Source organism: Erythrolamprus reginae, chromosome 12 (genome assembly GCF_031021105.1).
Source record: "Erythrolamprus reginae isolate rEryReg1 chromosome 12, rEryReg1.hap1, whole genome shotgun sequence".
Lineage (NCBI taxonomy): Eukaryota > Metazoa > Chordata > Lepidosauria > Squamata > Dipsadidae > Erythrolamprus > Erythrolamprus reginae.
The window spans coordinates 9,412,223-9,429,857 of NC_091961.1; the positions used below are offsets into that span (position 1 = coordinate 9,412,223).

The 17,635-nt window shown below is 42.7% G+C and overlaps 1 protein-coding gene across 2 annotated transcripts in view; it reads left to right on the forward strand.

Annotated features, from left to right (window-relative positions):
* The window catches only part of DPYSL2 (dihydropyrimidinase like 2), a 162,356-nt gene that overhangs the window by 111,180 nt on the left and 33,541 nt on the right, over positions 1-17,635 (forward strand). The gene's annotated exons all lie outside the window — the stretch shown is intronic.

The window sequence follows — 17,635 nt, forward strand, 5'->3', positions numbered from 1 at the left end:
GGATGCTTTTGTTCTGTACAAAGTTGAATGTGCTGACAACAACACCACACAAAAACCATCAATTGAAATCAAATTTATTATTTATTTTATTTATTTATTGGATTTGTATGCTGCCCCTCTTCGCAGACTCGGGGCGGCTAACAACAGTGATAAAAAACAGCATGTAACAATCCAATACTGAACAACTAAAAAAAACCTTATTATAAAACCAACCATACATACAAACATACCATGCGTAAATTGTAAAGGCCTAGGGGGAAAGAATATCTCAGTTTCCCCATGCCTGACGGCAGAGGTGGGTTTTAAGAAGCTTACGAAAGACCAGGAGGGTGGGGGCAATTCTAATATCTGGGGGGAGTTGGTTCCAAAGGGCTGAGGCCGCCTCAGAGAAGGCTCTTCCCCTGGGTCCCGCCAAACGACATTGTTTAGTTGACCAATGGAGGCCTGGGTTTGGAATCACACACAAAATTAAAGTGGAAAAACACTGTGGGCTGATCCAACTTTGATGTAATGTTCTTAAAACAGGTCAAAATGAGGCTCAGTATTGTGTGTGGTCTCCACGTGCCTGTATGGCCTCCCTACAATGCCTGGGCATGCTCCTGATGAGGTTGTGGATGGTTTTGTGAGAGATCTCCTCCCAGACCTGGACTAAAGCGTCCACCAACTCCTGGACAGTCTGTGGTGCAACGTGTCGTTGTTGGATGGAGCAAGACAGGAGGTCCCAGATGTGCTCAATCGGATTCCGGTCTGGGGAACGGGTGCCTTCATCTTGCAGGAACTGCTGAAGCCACATGAGGTCTGGATATTTGTGTGATTTTGTTGTCAGAACATTCAACTTTGTACAGAACAAAGTATTCAATGAGAATATTTCGTTCATTCAGATCTAGGATGTGTTTATTTATTTTATTTATTTATTAGATTTGTATGCCGCCCCTCTCCGCAGACTCGGGGCGGCTCATAACAGCAATAAAACAATATACAACAAATCTAATAATTTAAAGGTCACTAAAAAAACCCTTATTAAAAAACAAAAACATACACACAAAAAACATACCATGCATAAACTGTATAGGCCTGGGGGAGATGTCTCAATTCCCCCATGCCTGACGGCAGAGGTGGGTTTTAAGGAGTTCACAAAAGGCAAGGAAGGTGGGGGCAATTCTAATCTCCAGGGGGAGCTGATTCCAGAGGGTCGGGGCCGCCACAGAGAAGGCTCTTCCCCTGGGTCCCGCCAAACGACATTGTTTAGTCCAGTGTTTTTCAACCAGTGTGCCATGAGACATGGTCAGGTGTGCCGTGGGGAAATTAAACATGGGTCCCCAAACTACCATTCCTGCCAGGATCTCCCTTTTGTGTTCATTGAAACAGGCCCAGGTTTCACACTAAGTGAGTATAAATACATTTAGAAACTATATTAATAACTATATGTATAATATGTACTGTGATAGAGTGTCATTTTGTGTCATTTTGGTTGGTGGTGTGCCCCAGGATTTTGTAAATGTAAAAAATGTGCCGTGGCTCAAAAAAGGTTGAAAATCACTGGTTTAGTCGACGGGATCCGGAGAAGGCCAACTCTGTGGGACCTAACCGGTCGCTGGGATTCATGTTATTTGAGTCTTCCCTTTATTAGGGGGAGCCCAGGGCCAACCACACCAGCATATGGTCTCACAAGGGATCTGAGCATCTCATTTCGGTACCTAATGGCAGACAGGCTACCTCTGGTGAGCACATAGAGGGCTGGGTGGCCCTCCAAAGAAATGCCACCCCACACCATTACTGACCCACTGCCAAACCGGTCGTGCGGGAGGACGTTGCAGGCAGCAGATCGCTCTCCATGGCGTCTCCAGAATCTGTCAGCGGGAACCTGCTTTCATCTGTGAAGAGCACAGGGCGCCAGTGGCGAGTTTTAAATACGTTAAAGGGTTAAATAAGGTTCAGGAGGGAAGTGTTTTTAATAGGAAAGGGAACACAAGAACAAGGAGACACAATCTGAAGTTAGTTGGGGGAAAGATCAGAAGCAACATGAGAAAATATTATTTGACTGAAAGAGTAGTAGATGCTTGGAACAAACTTCCAGCAGACGTGGTTGGTAAATCCACAGTAAGTGAATTTAAACCTGCCTGGGATAAACATATATCCATCCTAAGATAAAATACAGGAAATAGTATAAGGGTGGACTAGATGGACCATGAGGTCTTTTTCTGCCGTCAATCTTCTGTGTTTCTATGTTTCTATCTGCCGTCAATCTTCTATGTTTCTAGTTGCCAATGCTGGTGTTCTGTGGCAAATGCCAAGCGTCCTGCACGGTGTTGGGCTGTGAGCACAACCCCCATCTGTGGACGTCGGGCCCTCATACCATCCTCATGAAGTCGGTTTCTAACCGTTTGTGCAGACACATGGTCATTTGTGGCCTGCTGGAGGTCCTTTTGCAGGGCTCTGGCAGTGCTCCCCCTGTTCCTCCAAAGGCGGAGGTAGCGGTCCTGCTGCTGGGTTGTTTCCCTCCTACGGCACCCTCCACATCTTCTGGTGTACTGGCCTGTCTCCTGGTAGCGCCTCCAGACTCTGGACACAACGCTGACAGACACAGCAAACCATCTGGCCACAGCTCGCATTGAGCCTCTTGTTTGGGTTGTAGAGTCCGTCTCATGCTACCGCGAGTGTGAAAGTACAACCAACATTCCAAAGTGACCAAAACATCAGCCAGAAAGCATTGGTATTGAGCGGTGGTCTGTGGCCCCCACCTACAGAACCACTCCTTTATTCAGTGCGTCTTGATAATTGCCAATAATTTATATCTGTTTTCTATTTCATTTGCACGACAGCAGGTGAAATTGATTGTCCATCAGTGTTAAGGTTTAAGATTTATTAGATTTGTATGCCGCCCCTCTCCGAAGACTCGGGGCGGCTCACAACAACAACAATACAATACACAGAATACAAATCCAATAGAGTTAAAAAATGAGATTTAAACCCCATAGATATTAAAAGCAATCATTACTGCACAATCGCACCATTCTCATATATTACAGCCAGGAAAAAAGGTGGTGGTGGGGAAAGAGATAGTTATTCCCCCCATGCCTGTCAACATAGGTCTTCAACATCTTGCAGAAGGCGGGAAGGGTAGGGGCAATTCGAATCGCCCGGGGGAGTTGATTTCAGAGGGCCGGGGCCACCACAGAGAAGGCTCTACCCTTGGGTCCCACCAAACGGCATTGTTTAGTTGACGGGACCTGGAGAAGGCCAACTCTTTGGGACTTGATTGGCCGCTGGGATTCGTGCGGCAGAAGGCGGTCCCAGAGGTATTCTGGTCCGGGAAGTGTTGCTTCCTAAGTGGACAGTTTGATTTCACAGAAGTTTGATTTATTTGGAGTTATATTGTGCTGTTCATGTGTTCCCTTTATTATTATTTTTTGAGCAGTGTACTACTTGGAACTGCTGAGGGACGAGAATAGGAGTCATTCATCAGCTACAATCTACTTGCCCGTTCAGCATTGAGCTTTTTGGGTTTTCCTGCCCTGGGGTGGTTTTCCCAAAGTTCTAAAACTCTGCATTGTTTGAGGTTGAAAATAAAATGCATCTACTTTGTGTACTTGGCATTGGGTCCAAACTGCAGTGTCCAGTCACTGCTCTTTAAATCCCTTGTGCTAACCGAAGGCAGTGTATTCCAAACAAGTTAATAACACTGGCAACGTCTCCCAAATCATCCTTCTTTTAAATATATGTGCAAAGGTCTGAATGTGGGTGGATTAGAAGTGCTCATTTAGGTGCACAGAGTTCTCTTTAATATTTATTATGGGTCCAGTGAAGTGGATGTTCCTTTTGCCTTGTTCTGATCCCATGATGGAATCCATATATGCATATTACATAATTTGCAAGATTCAACTGTATGTAGCCCATACAGGAACTGGCATAATTCACAGTTCTTACCTGATCCAATATATAGAAATATGACTGTTTCCATTAAGCCTTCTAGGAGGTTAACATGAAAAGACTTTAGAATTCTCCCTCTTCTTTCCCATTCTTGTCGGGTCGGTTGAGTCATTATTTGGTCACATCCTTCCTTTATTGTGTACTTCTTTCTTTTTTAAATAGCAGTCTTGATGTACACGTATGGTATTAATTTGTGCCTTTACTTAATCTTGGAGACAGGTCTTGGAAGGGTTTTGTAGCCTCGTTCTTAAATCCGGTCTACTCTGCTAAGTTTCTACTTTAAGTTTCTATTTTCCCTGAGCTAGGCCAGAAGAACCTTGAAGCCTAAGAGGATGAAGAATGTGATTGCATTCAAGGTCAAAAGTCTTTACCCAGCATGTATTTTACACAATGAAATATTAAGATTTCCCAGATACTCCCTAAGTAATAAGTCAGAGATGTTCTTTCCGCTAACTTAAGTTCAGAAGTAGCCCAGCCCAACACGCCATTGTTCCTGTCATCACTTTCAAGCAAAACATTTCTTCCCAATTCTTGAGTACACAGATTTAGTTAATGCTACTGGTCTCTTTGGATCCTTGGCTTTCATATTTTTTCAGCTTGTCATTACGAATTGGGCTCACATCTGTACCACTGTATTTATTGGAACATGTGTGAATTGTACATGTGTTTGTAGATTCCCAATGTTCTGGTAGCTGTGGAGCAATGGGTGATGTGCGTCCATTGATGTGATGTCCAACGTCTTTGTGTTCCTCCTTCCATACATTCCGCCATAGGAAGATAATACCTAGGATGCTACCTATCTTTGGTCTACATTCGCCAATGCTTAGACCGGAATGGGCAAAAAATTCCTGCCATTTGAATGCTGAAATGTAATGGCGAGATAAGTATGAAATTTGAAGTTAACTCGCCCTTTATTCTTTGTGTTCATGTTGTTACGGGCAACGAATTCCAGAGCATTTCAAATGGATTTCTTAATTATTATTATTATTTTTTAATTTACTGACGACATTGCACTTTTATTAAGAAAATATTTAGTAGGTGTAATATATATATATGTGTGTGTTCATCTATTTTTAATGTTATTTTTTTTTTCATTTGTGCTTTAATAATGAATTTAAGCATTTTTTTTTAAAAAAATGGGAGAACAATTCTTTTGTACGAAAAAACAAAACAAAAAAACAACAACCCTCCAAGTAACCGTGTGTGTTTCAGTTGTGTGGAATGAATGCAGCTCTCTGCTATTCACTTGAGTCTTCCTTCTTTCTCTCTCTCTGTCTCTCTATCTCTCTCTCTCCACCTTCCATGTTCATCATTGTTGTTTTGCTTTGTGCTTCGAGATGGGGAAATAGAAAAAAGTTTTTTAAAAATTGCAGGCTATGTAAGCATGTTGTTAACTGTGGGGGCTCACTCGCTCCGTCTGTCTGTTTTTAATGACTGTCCTATGTAAATGCATTTTAAAAAAACCCCGACATTGAACATGGAATTAATTTACCGCAGTGACTTGATGCTCTAAAAGGAGAGGGGGGGAAAAACCATAATGACAGATAATTAAACGATGTAGAATTTAATACTAGCTGGATTTTACCCCTTGGATTTTGTGCTTGTGAACATGAGTGAAGGAGCTGTAAGTGCTTAACATGATCATGTGTGTAGACAAACCAAAACCCCCAACCCTAATATTTGACCATTTCTCTGAATGGGGAAAATAATGGCATAAAACAAGTTGTGTGTTCTTTCTTTATGAAAAATTCTGTGTTACATGACCATGGGAACTTAATAAAGATGACATATTGTTGTTTCAATTGCTGAGCCTCGGGTGCCCGAGAGGTTGATGTTACGTGTCAGTCTGTTGTGTCCTTTGTCCAAACGGAGATTATTGTTTGTGCTAACTTTCCACAACCTGGAGACTTCTAAAGGCCTGAACTTCAACGACTGTAAACTCTTGGTCAGTTGTGGAAGGAAAGGCTAGTAGAGTAGTACCTCTGCTTACGAAAGCCTCTACTTAAGAACTCTTCTAGGTAAGAACCGGGTGTTCAAGATTTTTTTGCCTCTTCTCAAGAACCATTTTCCATTTACAAACCTGACTAACTTCTACTTAAGAACCCGAGCCTGGAAAAATTTCCCAGGAAAACCGAGAGTGGCACGAAGGCCTGGCAAGTTTCCTGCCATTCCCCCTTTAATCCCGGCCACCTCGGGCTTTTCTGGGCTGCCAAAGGAGCCTTTCGGTGGTGCTTAAGGAGGCTTTGGCAGTCCAGAGCAAACGGAGCATTTTCCTTTCTCTGGGCACCGCCTTAGAGTCCATCTTTTTTTTTTTAAGCCTTAAAGTTTTGGATTTTTTAAAAATTCCCCTCACTTCACCTTCTTCCTTCGGCAGCGACTGTCCTCCTCCTCCTCCTCCTCCTCCTCCTCCTCCTCCTCCTCCTCCTCCTCCTCCTCCTACCCAAATTCCAAGCTTTTATTTCTTTCCTAATGGGTTTGCACGCATTATTTGCTTTTACATTGATTCCTATGGGAAAACTTGCTTCTACTTAAGAACCTGGTCACGGAACAAATTAAGTTCTTAAGTAGAGGTACCACTGTATTACCATTTCTCGGCGGGAGCTATATTATCAAGCTGCAGCTATGGGATGAGTAAAAAATTGGATTCAGCTGTACAACAAGAGAATATTAGTGAAAGGAGGCTAAGATCTCCAACTCGGCTGGCATGTCTTCGTTTGGGAAGGAAAACTTAAATGCCATTCTTATCTCCAGAGACATTTGGTAAGAAGCTGTTTGTTATCCAGCTGGGAAAGAATAGAAAGAAATCATTATACAAAAATCCCAATTTGGTTATCAACTATGGAAGCAATGATTTACCCGATCACTACAGATTTTAATAAAGTGGTGAGCTACACAGTGCTACTGGATCAAAAAAGTGAATTAACATCGGTTCAAGATCTAAAGAAGCAAAGAATTATTATGGAATGGTGGCCTTTCAAATCAAAACTATTTTAAAAAGATGAGAAATTTGGCATTCACAAAAAACAATTGGAATTAGATAAAATATAAGGAACAGGTACAAAAATGATCACAAAAACATTTAATTTCCTTTTAAGGTGCAAATTAGAAGAAACATGATTAGTTGGACTAGAAATTTTGGAGATAACATTGAATTAAACCAGTGGGATAAATTATGGGAATGCAATTATAAATTTACAATGGCGGTGGCCTATAAGGAGAATCTATAAAATATTTTACCAATGGCATTTGCCACCAGCAAGATTGGCCAAAATGTTTCCAAATTTATCTCTGGATTGTTGGAAATGCAGTTGTAAAATAGGGAACGTCCTATCCCTTTTTCCTTCCTTGCTCTCTTTATATCTTTCCTTTTCCTTGTCCTTCCTCTTTCCTCTTCTCCTTTCCTGTCCTTTCTTAAGATGCTCAAATGCAAAGGGGAAAACATTTCTCCTTTTGTTTTGCTAGCCCCCTGCCAGTAAAAACTGAGTCTGGGGAACCGTGCAGCCCCTCCAGGCTCCATTTTCGCTGACAGAGGGCTGCAGGAGGCCGTTGCATTCCAAAATGCCATTGGGGAAGGGCACACATGGCTCTCAGTTTTTGCTGGCTGAGGCATCGTGGGGCGTCCAGGATAGCCCTGCGGACTCCCTAATATACGGTCTACTTGAGCAGAAGGATGGACTTGGGTGGGTTCCTCCCAGTTCGGACCAGATCACCTAAACTGGTAGAGACTTGTTGGTGATGTCACCTGTGGGTGCCATCTTTTTTTTGAAATTTCTAGCAAATTTTTCCCTGTTTGGAAGGCTTCTGCTGCTTGAAAAAGGGCTCTCCCACTCACCCGGGGCTAATACTGGACTTTATTTCTTTGCCCAAAGCACAGCTGATCAGCTCCTCGGCTGTATTTCGGGCTGAATCCCGTTACTGAGCATGTGCAGAAGCAAAATCGTGAAATGTTATAATGTAAACTGCAGGCGAAGGTAGGTAGAATCCACCCCTAGTTGGACTAGAAGACTGTCAAGGAGCCTTCTAGCTCTTGTTCTGTTATTTGGCTTAATTCTGTAATTGTAAGCTGAGTTTGGTAACAATAGCATTAGCATTTAGACTTATATACCGCTTCACAGTGCTTTACAGCCCTCTCTAAGCGGTTTACAGAGAGTAAGCATATTGCCCCCAACAATCTGGATCCTCATTTAACCGACCTTGGAAGTGTTCTGTCGGGCTCTCTGGTAGACTCCTCCCAAAAATTCACAGGTACAAATTTCAGACACACGTTTGAAAATTCAAAACAATGTTCTTTATCATGAAAATTCACTTAAACCAAGCCCTCTTTTGGTATAGCAAAGAGCCCTCATCTCCAAACAAACTGGTAATTTGTACAAGTCCCTTATCAGTTCTGAGATACTTAGCTTGCAGCTGGGAGGCAACTCACAGTCCTTCTTCTTTCACAAAGTGAAACACACTTTGCTCTGGTTTAGTTTCAAAGCGGGGAAAAATCAGCACACAAAAGGTCAAAGTCAGTAAAGCAGTCACGAAACACAAGGATCAGATAATCCTCCACAATGGCCAAACCCACAGACTGCTCTTTATAGCAGCCTCACTAATTACCACAGCCCCACCCAACCACAGGTGGCCTCATTTTCTTTGATAATAATCTCTCAGTTGTTGCTGCTTATGCATCGCTCTCCGCATGCGTGGCTGTATCTTGTTCTGAATCCAAGGAGGAGCTAGATAATTGATCTCCTGAGCTGTCTGCCACACTCTCCTCCCTGTCACTCATGTCTTCTTGGTCAGAGGAGCCTTCATCATCAGATTCCACTGGGGGCAAAACAGTCCTGCAGCATGTGGATGTCTCCCCCACATCCACAGTCCTTGGGGCAGGAGCTGGGCCAGAGCTAACCACAACAGGAAGGATGAGTCAATCTTGAGCCTACTGAGATTATATCTGCTGAAGTAGCTTGCAGTACTGCTCTCTTAACTACAGCACCACCGAAGTTCTGTGATGACTATTTCTTTGTCTACCAAAGGTGTAAACCACCAAAACCCCTCACTTGTACTCACCAGCTCTTCATTCATGGACTTTGCTTTTCGAGTCATCTACAATCTTCCAATTCTCTCCCAGAGGTCCAGTAATTTTAATTCCAAAGTAATAAACCAGGTCCATTAACCTTAATTACAAAAGTTGCTTCCAGCTTCTTAGGGTTTCTCATATTTTTCATGGGATCTCCCACCCACTCCCAAAAAAGTAAAGCTAAGGACATGGATAATAGAGCACATTAAAAAGAAAAGTCAAAGGTTCAGCAATCATAATGGGAACAAAGTGCTCCAGAATTAAAACTGAAAATGCTTTCGCTGTGACTAACTCCATGCAACTTTAGCTACTTAATTTTGATTGCCATAATTACCACCTGAGCAGAACAAAGATCCTGGTGTGGAGCTTGTTTGTTCAGCAAGCCTTCTGGATCAATTGTCTACTGGGAGTTCCTGAGCTAAGAATTGTTTCATCCAACCAGGTGCGTTTAATTACACACACAATGTTTTCTTTTGAATTTCCATTTTACTAGCACCATATTTTTCACTTTGGGCTTAATGCAATCTGCTTTTCTCTGACTGGAGTAAGTAATACAGTAGTACCTCTAGATACGAGCTGCTCCACATGCGAGTATTCCAAGTTACGAGCCGCGACGCGAGTGAAATTTCTGTTCGACACCCGAGCTCAAATTCGGGATATGAGCCAAGCTTCCACTAGGTGGCGCAAGAATCTCCTTGCTTCCGGTTATCTCGGCGCGAAAAACAAAGTCTAAAGGCATTTGTTCGAGATACGAGTTGACCGACTTACGAGCTCGGGTCTGGAACGAATTAAACTCATATGTTGAGGTACCACTGTAGCAATAGCAATAGCCTTTAGATTTATATAACGCTTCATAGTACGTTTACAGCCCTCTAAGCGGTTTACGGAATCAGCATATTGCCCACAACAATCTGGGGCCTCATTTTACCCACCTCGGAAGTGTGTCAACCTTGAGCCGGTGGTGAGATTTGAACTGCTGAGCTACAGCTAGCAATTAGCTGAAGGAGCCTGCAATGCTGCGCTCTAACCACTGCGTCACCCTGGCTCCTAGTAAGTTGGAGAGATAAATTGCGATCCCCTTCAGAGATTTTGGTGGAACTCCAAAGATGGAATTATGGGTTATTTTTCTGGACCACAAATCAGATTAGCCTGGAACCAGGGGTGGGTTCCACTTACCTTCGCCATTGGTTTGCATCATGACATTTCACTCACACAATTTCACTTCTGTGCATGCCCAGAAGGTGGATTCAGCAAGGAGCTGATCAGCTATAGCTATAGCAATAACATTTAGATTTATATATCACTTTAAAATGGTGCTTTACAACCCACTCTAAGCGGTTTACAGAGAGTAAGCATATTCCCCCAACAATCTGGTTCCTCATTTTACCAACCTTGAAAAGATGGAAGGCTGAGTCAACCTTGAGCCTACTGAGATTCGATCTGCCAAATTGCTGGCAGCCGGTGATCAGCAGAAGTAGCTTGCAGTACTGCACTTTACTCTGCTTTGGTGTCAAAGGCATGAAGAATCCACAAAGTTCAGAATCAGCGAGGCACGATCCTGAAGAACTGCAATCAGATAATCTTCCACAACTGCCAAACTAGCACGCTGCTATTTATAGCAGCAGCTCTAATTACTGTAGCCCCACCCAAACACAGGTGGCCTCTCTTATCTCCTGTAATATTTCCTCAATTGGTCTCTTCGATGCATAAGTCTGCGCCTGCGTGGGTCTAACACTCCGTCCTCCAAATCGACCGAAGATAATGGTGATTGGCTTCCTGGGCTGTGTGCCAAGCCCCCCTCTTCCAAGTCACCCCCACCTTCTTCTTTGTCCAAGGAAACTGCACTCCCTGACTCTGCCAGCAAGAAAACAGGCCTAGGACATGTTGACGTTTCCCCTGCCTCCACCTCCACATTCCCTGGGGAAGGAGCTGGGCCAGAGCCAACCACAACACCACCTTACTGTTCCGGTAACCGACCATCACTGTATCCGTGTTGCCGCATATAATGTATCTAAACCAGGGGTCCCCTAACTTGGCAACTTTAAGACTTGTGGACTTCAACTCCCAGAATTCTCCAGCAGAATTCTGGGGGTTGAAGTCCATAAGTCTAAAAGTTGCCAAGTTTGAAGAACTCTGATCTAAATTAGACCCAGTGTGGGATATATAAGGCCCACCTTCACTTATAGGCAGTGTTAGATCAGGGATCTCCAACCTTGGCAATTTTAAGACTTACGGACTTCAACTCCCAGAATTCCTCAAAGCAAAGCTGGCTGAGGAACTCTGGGAGTTGACGTCCACAAGTCTTCAAGTTGCCAAGGTTGGAGACCCTTGTCAGGGGTAGGCAAAGTTGGTTCTTATATGACTTGTGGACTTCATCTCCCAGAATTCCTGAACCAGCTTTGCTTTGAGGAATTCTGGAAGTTGAAGTCCACATGTCAAAGAAGAGCCAACTTTGCCTACCCCTAGCTTAGATAAATGAAGTCTTAACGATCATGTCTTGCTTTTTCCTCTCTTTACATTTGATCCTCTCTTGCTGAGAATGTTACTGCTAATTAAAGTATATTTACCCATGGAAAACACAAAAAGGTAACATTTGACAACACCAGAGGGCAGCAAAGCTCATGGAAAAACAACAAATCAGAGTATACAGGTTGATTTATGACCACAATTAAAATAGGAATTTTGGTCACTAAGTCTTGGGGGGGGGGGGGGGGGCTGTTAAGCGAGTTACTGGGAAGGTCACAAATTACAATCACAAGTCTGCAAGGGTAGTATGACGGTCGTAACTTTGAGGATGGGACATAAGAAGCTTATCCAAAGTTGTTATAATTTGAAACTGAGATGAACAGATTAACAGAGTTGGAAGGGACCTTGTAGGTCATGTAGCCCAACCTTCACCTCTGCCCATGCAAGAGACCCTACACCAGGGATGGCGAACTTATGGCATAGGTGCCACAGGTGGCACACAGAGCCATATCTGCTCGCACGCGAGCTGTTTCACTAGCTCATCTCCAACGTGCATGTGTGTGCCGGCCAGCTAATTTTTGGCTCACACACAGGCTCTGGGAGGGCCTGTGGCTTCCAGAGAACCTCCAGGGGAATGGGGGAGGGCATTTTTACAGCAGTGCTCTAATATCTCAGGGGTTGCCACAAAGAAGGAGTCGACCTATTCTCCAAAGCACCTGAGGGTAGAACAAGAAGCAATGGGTGGAAACTAAATAAGGAGAGAAGCAACTTAGAACTAAGGAGAAATTTCCTGACTGTCAGAACGGTTGATCAGTGGAACAGCTTGCCTCCAGAAGTTGTGAATTATTATTATTATTATTATTATTATTATTATTATTATTATTATTATTATTTATTGGATTTGTATGCCGCCCCTCTCCGTAGACTCGGGGCGGCTAACAACAGTAGAACAAAACAGCATGTAAATCCAATACTGAAACAGTTAAAAAACCCTTATTTGTAAAACCAAACATACATACAAACAAACATACCATGCATAAATTGTAAAGACCTAGGGGAAACAAATATCTCAGTTCCCCCATGCCTGACGGCACAGGTGGGTTTTAAGGAGCTTACGAAAGGCGAGGAGGGTGGGGGCAGTTCTAATCTCCGGGGGGAGGTGGTTCCAGAGGGCCAGGGCCGCCACAGAGAAGGCTCTTCCCCTGGGTCCCGCCAAACAACATGTTTTGTTGACGGGACCCGGAGAAGACCCACTCTGTGGGACCTAATCGGTCGCTGGGATTTGTGTGGCAGAAGGCGGTCTCGTAGATACCCTGGTCCGGTGCCATGAAAGGCTTTATAGGTGATGACCAACACTTTGAATTGTGACCGGAAACTGATCGGCAACCAACGCAGACTGCGGAGTGTTGGTGTTACATGGGCATTTTTGGGAAAGCCCATGATTGCTCTCACAGCTGCATTCTGCACGATCTGAAGTTTCTGAACACTTTTCAAAGGTAGCACCACCAAAATCGCCCAACACTGGAAGTTTTTAAGCAGATGTTGGCTAACCATCTGTCTGAAGTAGTGTAAGGTTTCCTGCCTGGGCAGGGGGTTGGACTAGAAAACCTTAAGAGTCCTTCCAACTCTGTTATTGTTGTTGTTATGATGATGATGACTAAACCTCTGGTTCCATTAACCTACCCAAAATGGATCCTACATGCAAAGCTTTACTTGAGAAGGTTTACTGAACTTTTTGAAAGAACAATTCTTCCTTAAAAAAAAAAAAGAATTGCAACCTAAGTGGCTCCTCAATAACGAAAAGCAACAGAACTGTGAATAAATGAAAATAGAATTTATTTGTTCAATAGTCAGCCATTAATAGAAGATTATGAATGTTTAAAATGATGGTGCAGGATTCACCCACAAGAGGGCTCCGGAACACAGATTTACAAGCGCTTTGGATGGTTTTAGGCCTGAGATTGGAAGATACAGTCTGTAGAGCTTGACTTGCTAAGTAGGAACTGGGTGAAACGTTTGCGTAAAAATGGAAGAACCCAAAGATACCAGACAATAAGGAAATAACCAAAAATATATATGAATGCGCAGAAATGGACAGATTAACCATGGAGTTAAATGATCAAAACGACTCTGACAATTATTCAATCTGGAGAAAGTAGTACAAATGGACACAAAAAAGAAATGTAAATTAAGAGATGGAACATTATATGTACAAATGTATAAGTATAGAAAATATCGATATGAATGTAAATATATGGCTGTTGACCCACCTGTAAGTACAAAAACATAAATATTTTTAAAAATCAATAAATACAGTGGTACCTCTACTTAAGAACTTAACTCGCGGACTCATAGCACGTTGTTTTTTGTCCATAGAAGAGATCCAATCAGCCGTGACAAAGACCTTGCGAGAGGTCCAGGGTGCGTACCGGTCATGGCAGAGTCGCTGGAAAAAAATGTGTAGAGGCCCAAGGACAGTACTTTGAAGAATTTTAAGTGTTTGTGCAAATCTGTTCAATAAATTACTTTTAAAAAACAATTAGATTAGATTAGATTTATTGGATTTATATGCAGCCCCTCTCCGAAAACTCGGGGCGGCTCACAGCAAGACAAAAACAATACATAATGACAATCCAATACCCACCAATCCAATGACAATTTTAAGCTAAAATTCATAAAAAACAACCCCAGAGTATTAAAACAAATAAACAAAACACGCATACAATCAATCTAATACCAAAACAACATGGGCAAGGGGGAGATGTTTCAGTTTCCCCATGCCTGACGGCAGAGGTGAGTTTTAAGAAGTTTGCGAAAGGCAAGGAGGGTGGGGGCAATCCTAATCTCAGGGGGGAGCTGGTTCCAGAGGGTCGGAGCCGCCACAGAGAAGGCTCTTCCCCTGGGTCCCGCCAGACGACATTGTTTAGTCGACGGGACCCGGAGAAGGCCAACTCTGTGGGACCGAACCGGTCGCTGGGATTCGTGTGGCAGAAGGCGGTCCCGAAGGTATTCTGGTCCGGTGCCATGAAGGGCTTTACAGGTCATAACCAACACTTTGAATTGTGACCGGAAACTGATCGGCAACCAATGCAGACTGCGGAGTGTTGGAGTGATATGGGCATACTTAGAGAAGCCCATAATTGCTCTCGCAGCTGCATTCTGCACGATCTGAAGTTTCCGAACACTTTTCAAAGGTAGCCCCATGTAGAGAGCGTTACAGTAGTCGAACCTCGAGGTGATGAGGGCATGAGTGACTGTGAGCAATGACTCCCGGTCCAAGTAGGGCCGCAACTGGCGCACCAGGCGAACCTGGGCAAACGCCCCCCTCGCCACAGCTGAAAGATGATTCTCTAATGTGAGCTGTGGATCGAGGAGGACGCCCAAGTTGCGGACCCTCTCTGAGGGGGTCAATAATTCCCCCCCAGGGTAATGGATGGACAGATCGAGTTGTCCTTGGGAGGCAAGACCCACAGCCACTCCGTCTTGTCTGGATTGAGTTTGAGTTTGTTGACACCCATCCAGGCCCCAACAGCCTCCAGTAATTGCATTACTTTTGGAACGTACCCTGCATGATTGAGAAAATGTCCTTTTAAATGTATATATTTGAAATAAAATTTCTTTTAATAATAAATAAATAAATAAACAAACAAACAAAATCTTGCTGGGACATGCGTGCGCACCTGCAGGACACCCAAAGCTGTTTGTGCAGCTCAATTTTTACTACTGGTGCGGCATCCTCAAAAAATACCAGTAGTAACCCGATACTGCTACATAATCACTACAACAGTGATTGTAGTGATAATCTTGCCCAGGAACAGGAAGCTCAAGTGCAAAACCCAAGAGAAAGTACAGTGGTACCTCTACTTACGAATGCCTCTATTTACGAACTTTTCTAGATAAGAACCAGGTGTTCAAGATTTTTTTGCCTCTTCTCAAGAACCATTTTTCACTTACAAACCCGAGCCTCCAAAACTGGAACCGGAAAAGGCAGGGAGAAGCCTCCATGGGGCCTCTCTAGGAATCTCCTGGGAGGAAACAGGGCCTCCACCCTCCCTGTGGTTTCCCCAATCACACACATTATTTGCTTTTACATTGATTCCTATGGGAAAAATTGCTTCTTCTTACAAACTTTTCTACTTAAGAATCTGGTCATGGAACAAATTAAGTCCGTAAGTTACCACTGTATATAAAAACCCTTCACTCTCAACTCCATGGGGTCAGCTGACCAAAACCCATGTGATTCTGTTCATCATTAAACCATCTTTTCAATCATCCTCCATGTTTCCAGTGTCTCTCTCCTAGCTTGGAACTGAACCAGATGGATGTTTCTTCCAACAATTGTTTAAACCAAGTTAGTGATAATTGACCCTCTACCTCCCCTGGAAATTAGTTCCCTGCTCCCTCAACTCTTTTTGAAAAGTCTCAGAAGCTGTTATATAAGATGTTTAGGTCCAGATTTTAAAATTATGTAGATACAGTGTTCCCTCGATTTTCGTGGGTTCGAACTTCACGAAAAGTCTATACCACAGTTTTTCAAAAATATTAATTAAAAAAAATACTTTGCAGGTTTTTTCCCTATACCACGGTTTTTCCCACCCGATGATGTCATATGCCATCGCCAAACTTTCATCTGCTTTTAATAAATATTTTTTAATAAACTTTAATAAATAAACATGGTAAGCAGTGTTCCCTCTAATTTTTTTTGGGGGTGGGCGGAAAAGTATAGTGTCTGAGCGGCAGTCCCTTCGGGACTGGGCGGCACAGAAATAATAAATAAATAAACAAACAAACAAATACATAAATAAATAAATAAAAAACCCACCCTGTTTTGCCCCAGAGAATTTCAAAATAAAATACTGTACTGTGTGTCTATAACAGTGAGCTCATAATAGGGCAACTCTATCAATATCAAAATGCCACTTAAATAGTTGAGCTAGTTTCAAACTAGATTTTGATTTTCTTTCTCTCTTCCTTACTCCCATTCTTTTTCTTTCTCTTTTCCTTCCTCTCTTTTTTCTATCTGTTTCTCTCTCTTCCTCTCTTCCTCTCTCTCTCCTTCCCTCTCACTCTTTCCCTCTCGGCTTCTGGGCAGGTTTGGAAAACTCTGAGTTGATGATGATTTTTAAGTGAGCGATTGCTCACTGCTCAGCTTAGAGGGAACTATGATGGTGAGTAATAATCTAAATGGTTGCCAAGGGAATGGAAAATTGCAATTTAGGGGTTTAAAGTGCTAAGGGAAGGCTTGGGATACTGTTCATAGCCAAAAATAGTGTATTTACGTCCGCATCTCTACTTCGCGGAAATTCGACTTTCATGGGCGGTCTCAGAACGCATCCCCCGCGAAAAGCGAGGGAACACTGTATATCATTCTGGGCAATATTTCTATCAGAGAGCTTAGAAATCTGTTATCTTCAAGCAACAAAATCAGTCTTCAGAGCCTGTTAGGCTATTTTAATAGGAGAGTTTTCACATATTCCACTGAAGATTTGCTTTATAAAATTGAATTACGATAACAGGATAGTTTTAAAGACTCGTATTCCAGAGATCTGTCTTATTTCGGACCACCAGATTATTTTAAAATGTCTTGGCCTTTGTTATTTGAATTTTCTTTCTCTCCGTGGTAAGAATTGGAATTCTTTTGAAGGGGCTCCAATAATGTTTCTGCTGGGGCAGCCAACTACGTTTTCAAGAAATAACACCCTTTTAGCAAAGTTTATTATTTGCTAATGAAAAGGAAAATTTAATGTCTCTTTTGGTCCCAGAATGTCAAAACTCCCAGAATGTCAAATGTTCCATCAGTTGGAGTCAGCCAATTAGAATGCAGAAGCAGGCATATCTTGTCAAGAAGTAACTTGTACGAGGGTTGCCCAGAAAGTAATGCACCACATTTTTTTTCTCAGCATACAGTAATGATACAAATGCAAAACTTTGAAATAGAAAAAGAAGAAATCCCTACAGATAAAGAACAGGAATTTGAAGGAAAACAAATAGAGTACAGAAAGAAAATAGAATTAATAGAAGGGCAAATCTACAAATAAAGGAAAATGGAAAAAACGACAAAACTACTTTAAATTAATATTAATGGTCTCAATTCACATGACAAACGCAAACTAATTTTTTCAAAACTCCAAAAAGAAAACATAGACATCATCTGTTTACAAGAAGTTCATATTCCAC